This window comes from Nicotiana attenuata, unplaced genomic scaffold (assembly GCF_001879085.1).
Source record: "Nicotiana attenuata strain UT unplaced genomic scaffold, NIATTr2, whole genome shotgun sequence".
Lineage (NCBI taxonomy): Eukaryota > Viridiplantae > Streptophyta > Magnoliopsida > Solanales > Solanaceae > Nicotiana > Nicotiana attenuata.
This window is the reverse complement of record NW_017672041.1, coordinates 628-6,927: the sequence shown is the minus strand read 5'-3', so window position 1 is coordinate 6,927 and position 6,300 is coordinate 628. Positions and strand designations below refer to the sequence as shown.

At 33.4% G+C, this 6,300-nt stretch overlaps 1 pseudogene; it reads left to right on the top strand.

Moving 5' to 3' along the window:
• Positions 1–359: 359 nt before the first annotated feature.
• On the top strand, positions 360–5,976 carry LOC109211483 (annotated as a pseudogene).
• Positions 5,977–6,300: the final 324 nt, after the last annotated feature.

Sequence of the window (6,300 nt, the reverse complement as noted above, 5' to 3'; positions counted from 1 at the left end):
AATTGAAACACATGAAAGAAAAAAGTTACTATAGCCTAAAAGCTACATAGTGACACTAAAGCTAACAATGGAACCTAAGGATCATGCCAAGAATAATCAACTCAACCACTTCCTAGAATTTTCAAAAGTATGCACTTCATGGAAAGTTGTTTCCAGGCATACATCTAAATACTATTGCTAAACAAGTCAAAATTTGACTTTGGGACACCGACACTATTAAAAAAATCTCGGTTCAAGTTGCATTTTCGGGAAAGAATCATGGCAAAGAAAATTCAAAGAGATTATTGCTAATTCCTAGAAAACATGAGACAAAAGACCAACAAAAAGAAAAGAAGAGAAAAGACTAAAAAGAAATTATAATGGCATCAAAAAGTGTCGAGCACACCAAAACTCATCAATACCCCTCCCCTACACAAAAGTTTGCATTGCCTCCAATGCAATCAAAGCAAAATATAGGGTAAGGGTAGGGTAAAGAAGTACTCCCTCAATCCGAGCGGGGTGGCATCCGAACTGATTTGAGCTCCTCAGCGCTATGCTCTCTTGGATGTGTTACTAAATATGTCTGAGTCATTTCCATCATCCTCTTCCCTTGCAAAAATGAATATGTCCCCTACTCTATATAAAATCTTGTACAAAAAATTACCTCTATGAAGTGGATATCCTACCCGACGAACAAAAAGTAACCTCCACTGAACTACCCTTTATAAATCCTTACTCAGCCTTTTGCCAAAAAATCATTTGCACCATGGACCCAAATCCGTTTCTTAATCCAACACAAACCAAAAGGAGTTAAAGAATATGTTGTTGTCTCAAAACTTGACCAGCATCCTATTCTTGCCACTAGAGAAGAATAATTTATTACCTTTCAAATCCCTGATGATTTTCCTAGACAATGGAGAGATCATGGTTTTACCCATATCCATTTTCTCGGAATGCATTTTGTCCAAGGTGCATACAGTCCAGGACCACATATATGTCAGGAACTACTCAAATTTTCGGATACCAACCTCATAATAAAGCAGATCCAACAATTCTTGGGCGTAGTAAATTATGTAAGAGATTTTATCCCAAATACTACATAAATTTCACCGGGACAAGAATTTGTAGAAGGCGAAGATTACACATGATTTGACTTACTGGTATGACTCGGATTAGACTGCATTCCCAAATACAAGGAGGGCAGTATAGAATACATGGTAAAGTTTGTTGATCCCCTGATTTCATCGAAGTCAAAAGAGCAACAAATAGTGTCTCAAAGCCCGGTCAAAGCTGAGTATCTGAGTTTGGCTTCAGCTGTAGAAGAAATAACTTGGATACTTGGAGAGTTAATTAAAGAGTTATGATTTGCACAAAATACTTTCTCTATAAGTTTCTTATATTGGAGAGTTATGATTTCTCCATTCTCATTCACTGATTGCCATGGATTTAGCTCCAACCTGTTTCTATTTATTTTTTTTGCTTATATTCTTATAAGGGAAAAGGCATAATCCCCCCCTCCCCCCTTCTCCCCCCCCACTATTTTTTTTTCTTTTTTCTTTCCACCTCCATCATCCACCACCCAAAGCACCACTCCACCATCGCTAATAAAGTGGCTAACCCCCTTCAATTCTTGATGGCAAAAAAATATATACCACATTTTCACACCCAAAACACACTTATCCAGTATATTCAAAAACTCCATAAACTTCCCAAATATCTCATATTCTGTAAAAACTCATGCTAAATAAGAAAATTTATTATTCCAAGCCAGTTTCGTGTGGTATGAATTTTAGAACTCTAATTCATAAACAGAATAAGAAAGAGAAAGATCTGAGTTGCATAGGAAAATAAAAGAAAGTCAAAAGACAAAGAGCGAAACAACGAAGTTGGTGAAAAGGGAAATAATAGGGGAGATAAAAAGACTAAAAATGTACTCCCTCCGTTTCTAGTTTATGTGAATCTATTTACTTTTTGGTCAATTTAAAAAAGAATGACCCTTTTCTAAATGTGGAAACAATTTAGCTTGAAGTTACAATTTGAGAAGCTTTTATAATTACACAAATACTCTGGGCCCCTTTTTGACTTGTTTAGGACCACAAATTTCAAAAATCTTATTTTTTCTTAAACTCCGTGCCAGTCAAACAGGTTCACATAAATTAGAATGAAAGAAATAATATTTTTTAAGAATAAAAAAACACTTATAAAATTAAAACTTTAAGTAATATATTTTTTTTCCGTGTCACTCCGTTTGACAGAGTGAAATATACTCTCTTTGTACTTATATATAAAATAAATAAAAGTATAACAATTTTATTTTAAATAAGTTAATGAGGTTAATAGGATCCCTCAAAAAGATAAAAATGTGTAGTTTGGAATTTTGTCATAGTTTATGGGGTTTTATGCCTTTTTCCTTCTTATAAATAATGATTATGTTGTTAAATTTTGTTAGTTCAGTTAGTTTATTTATCTCCAAGTAAAATTGCACGATTAGTGTGTTTTACCGAATAATACGAGGACTAATAAAAGAATTAAGTATTACTTAAGGACCAAAATAGCATTTCGAGAAAAAAGGTGATGCCTCTGGAAACGATAGAGGTTCTGAAGAACGATGTCGCCTCCTCTTTTGAGCAGCATATAATATATATGCATCGTTGAAAACCTATCCATCGTTGCTTCACTGGTCAATATGTTGAAGTTGGACGAGGGATTCTTCAATGTACATCGAGATGTCTTCGACCGACGTATTTGGAGGAAAGTGAGTTGTTTAAGCTTATTCACTTAGAGTCATTGTTGAGCACGTTTGATCAAGTTGTACTTGTTTTTCAGCTTCTTCGTCGTCGTAAAAAATTGGAGTCCATTACTCAAATGTTCATTCAACTATCATAAATTATCTCCTAAAGTCACTTTACTTTCATTTGTAACAATAAAGGCACTAAACTATGCCTATTGCACTAAGAAGGTTACTTCTAAATTTTCCAAATTTTGGATCGCCAAATACCTATTTTACCCTCTAAATTATAAATATTATCTACTTCAATTTTTTTAAACTTTTTAATATTATGATTTTCCCTTTTTAATTTATATTATGGACTTACCTTTGTAATAAATAAATATTATTTATAAATTAAAAAGTAAAAAGTATTTAAGCATCTATAATGCTGGAATAACAAAATAATGAGCGTAGTAATAGAATAAATTAGAATAATTTAGTTGTAATAATAATTTTAATATTAAAAAAAATTCAAAAATTTATTTACACAATTCAAAATGAAAGAAAATAAAGGTTGTAAAATATATATTCCATGCACGTAATATAAAAAAATTATTTAAATAAAGGTATTTTTATAATATACATTATATATTCTTGAAAATTATTCTCAATTATATTATTATGTTTCTACCAACTTTCCGACGACAAAAGTTATATCACCGAAAAGCAGGGGCACTATCTGTACAAATAAAATATGTTATGTTAAGTCATGCATGGAATATATATAATATAATTGAGCATAACTTTATATAATGTATATTATAAAAACACTTTTATTTAAATAATTATTTTTATACTACGCGCATGAAATATATATTTTACAACCTTTATTTTCTTCATTCTGAATTGTGTAAAANTATTCTAATTAATTCTTTTACTATGCTCATTATTTTGTTATTCCAGCATTATAGATGCTTAAATACTTTTTACTTTTTAATTTATAAAAATATTTATTTATTACATATGTAAGTCCATAATATAAATTAAAAAGGAAAAATTATAATATTAAAAAGATTAAAAAAATAGAAGTAGATAAAAAATTTTAATTTAGAGGGTAAAATAGGTATTTGGCGATCCAAAATTTGAAAAATCTAGTTGAGTGACCTTCTGAGTGCAATAAACATAGTTAAGTGACTTTGTTGTTACAAACTAAAGTAAAGTGACTTTATGAGATAATTTTAAATAGTTGAGTGATCATTTGAGTAAGAAAGTAGAAGAAGTGTGTGTCATCTCTAAAGAAGAAGATCTAAAGGGGAAGAAAGTATTAGTCAGAGTTGATCTGAACGTTCCGTTGGATCACAACCTTAACATCACCGATGACGCCAGAATCAAAGCCTCTGTTGATACCATTAAGTATTTGATGAAATGCGGCTCTTGTGTTATTCTTGCCTCCCATCTTGTAAGCTTTAGCTTTGCTATTGCTGTTACAAACCAAATCCCTTTTTTGATCATCCGAATCGCTAGTCCTAGGGTCATCCAATAGCTAAAAATCCAAACTACAGCTTGAAATTACTTGTGCCTAGACTATCAGAGCTATTGGGAGTTACGGTATGTTCTTGTTCTGTTTCTCATTTCTTGCTTTTGTTTCTTCTAGTTGTCTAAAGAGGCTATCCTATACTCCAATTTTGCTTAGAGGTCGAGATGGCGAATGATTGTATTGGTCAAGAAGTTGAGAATATGGTTTCTAATATGCCATCAGGAGGGGTTCTCGTACTGGAAAATCTGAGATTCCATCATGAAGAGGTCCAGAATGATCCGGAGTTTGCAAAGCAGCTGGCCTCTCTTGTAGATTTGTATGTCAATGATTGCTTTAGGACTGCATATAAACTACATGCTTCCACCGAAAAGGTTGCTGATTACTTGAAACCAGCCGTTGCTGGACTCCAAATGAAAAACGTACGGATTATGAATTTTTTGACTGTGAAATTTTCACGACCTTAATCCACGTGATCGTGCTCTATCATCGTTTTGGTAGAAACATAATAACTTTTTGTAGAAATATTTCAAATGAAAATAGTTTGAAGCGTTGCAAACTAGACTCGTTCACATACCTTTTTATAGATTGTGAGTTAGGTATGTTTAGAGTTAGGCCTTGTGCGTGCACATTTGAAACTTTAGTCCATCGTATAGTTTCCAACTTAGCTTGACCTCCCCTAAATCCTATATCACCTCAAATACACCTGGTACATTCATTAATCATATTCAATAGATATCTTTCATATTATTAGCCCTAGTTTGCACACAAATCAATGTAATTAGCACACTCAAACTTCTTAATGGCTTTTAAAAATTTCAAAAATTTTCGGGGTGTTACAGAAATGTATGAAGAAAATTTTATAAGGTAGGGAAGAAGGGTTCACTGAAAATTAGCTTCACTGTGTAGAACACAATTGAATATTTAATTTGGTGTTTAAAACAGTTTCTGTATTTGCCTTGTAACTCTTTTAGTGCTTTGTCGGTGGCTTAATTTTTGTATTCTGTTGTTGCTTGATGCTTTTAGGAACTTCGCTATTTTTTTTGAAGATGTAGCATATCCAGAGGCGCCATTTGTTGCCATTGTTGGTGGTTCAAAACTTTCAGCTAAGATTGGTGTGATAGATAACCTTTTAGATAAGAGGGTTAACCATTTACTCCTTGGCGGAGGTCTGATCTTTACTTTCTTCAAGGCCCAAGGGGGCTCTGTTGGATCCTCACTTGTGGAGGAGGACATGTTTGGTCCAGCGGAATCACTTTATAAGAAGGCAATTAGAAGAGGTGTAACCATACTGTTATAGCCAAGTACTAGACTCCGCCAGAACTATCATTTGGAGTGGACCTATGGGAGTGTACGAGATTGAAATATTTTCTGCTGGAACGAAGGTATAAATGAAGATCTTGTTTATTTTCACCACAAGATTATTCTTCTGGTGTAGTTTGAAGATAGTCTAGTTTTGTTAGTTGGTGTTTTGTATCTATAATTTTTTTGGGTATATACTATCCAGGCTATTGCAGAAAAATTGGCAGGACTTGAAGGACGTGGAGTAAAAACAACCATAGCAGGTGGCGACACTGTTGCTGCTGTTGAAAAGATGGGGCTTGCGGACAGGATGACCCACATTTCAATGGGAGAGTTTGCCTGCTTGGAGCTTTTGGAGGGAATACCGCTTCCTGGGATGCTTGAACTTGATGATGATGATACTAGTGAGAAGGTGGTGCCCGAAGATGAGTCGGATGATGATCCGTGGTGATCGAACTGTAAGAAGTGTATGTTAGGGATATAGTAGATATGCCATAGATCCAATTTCATATTTGATGATTTGAACATATTTTTGTGAACATTATTTGATATAAAAATATATGGCATCTGATATTGTTTTATCATAGTTATTTAATTGTTTGATTAACATGATAAGGTCCTTGATTAAATTTTGAGACTTGACATCGTGATGGAGATCATGATAATGAGAGTAAAGTTTCTTATAATTTAATCTAAATTTGTCACGACCCGGATTTACCACCCTCGGGAGTCGTGATGGCGCCTACTAATAGGAGCTAGGCAAGCCAATTAATTT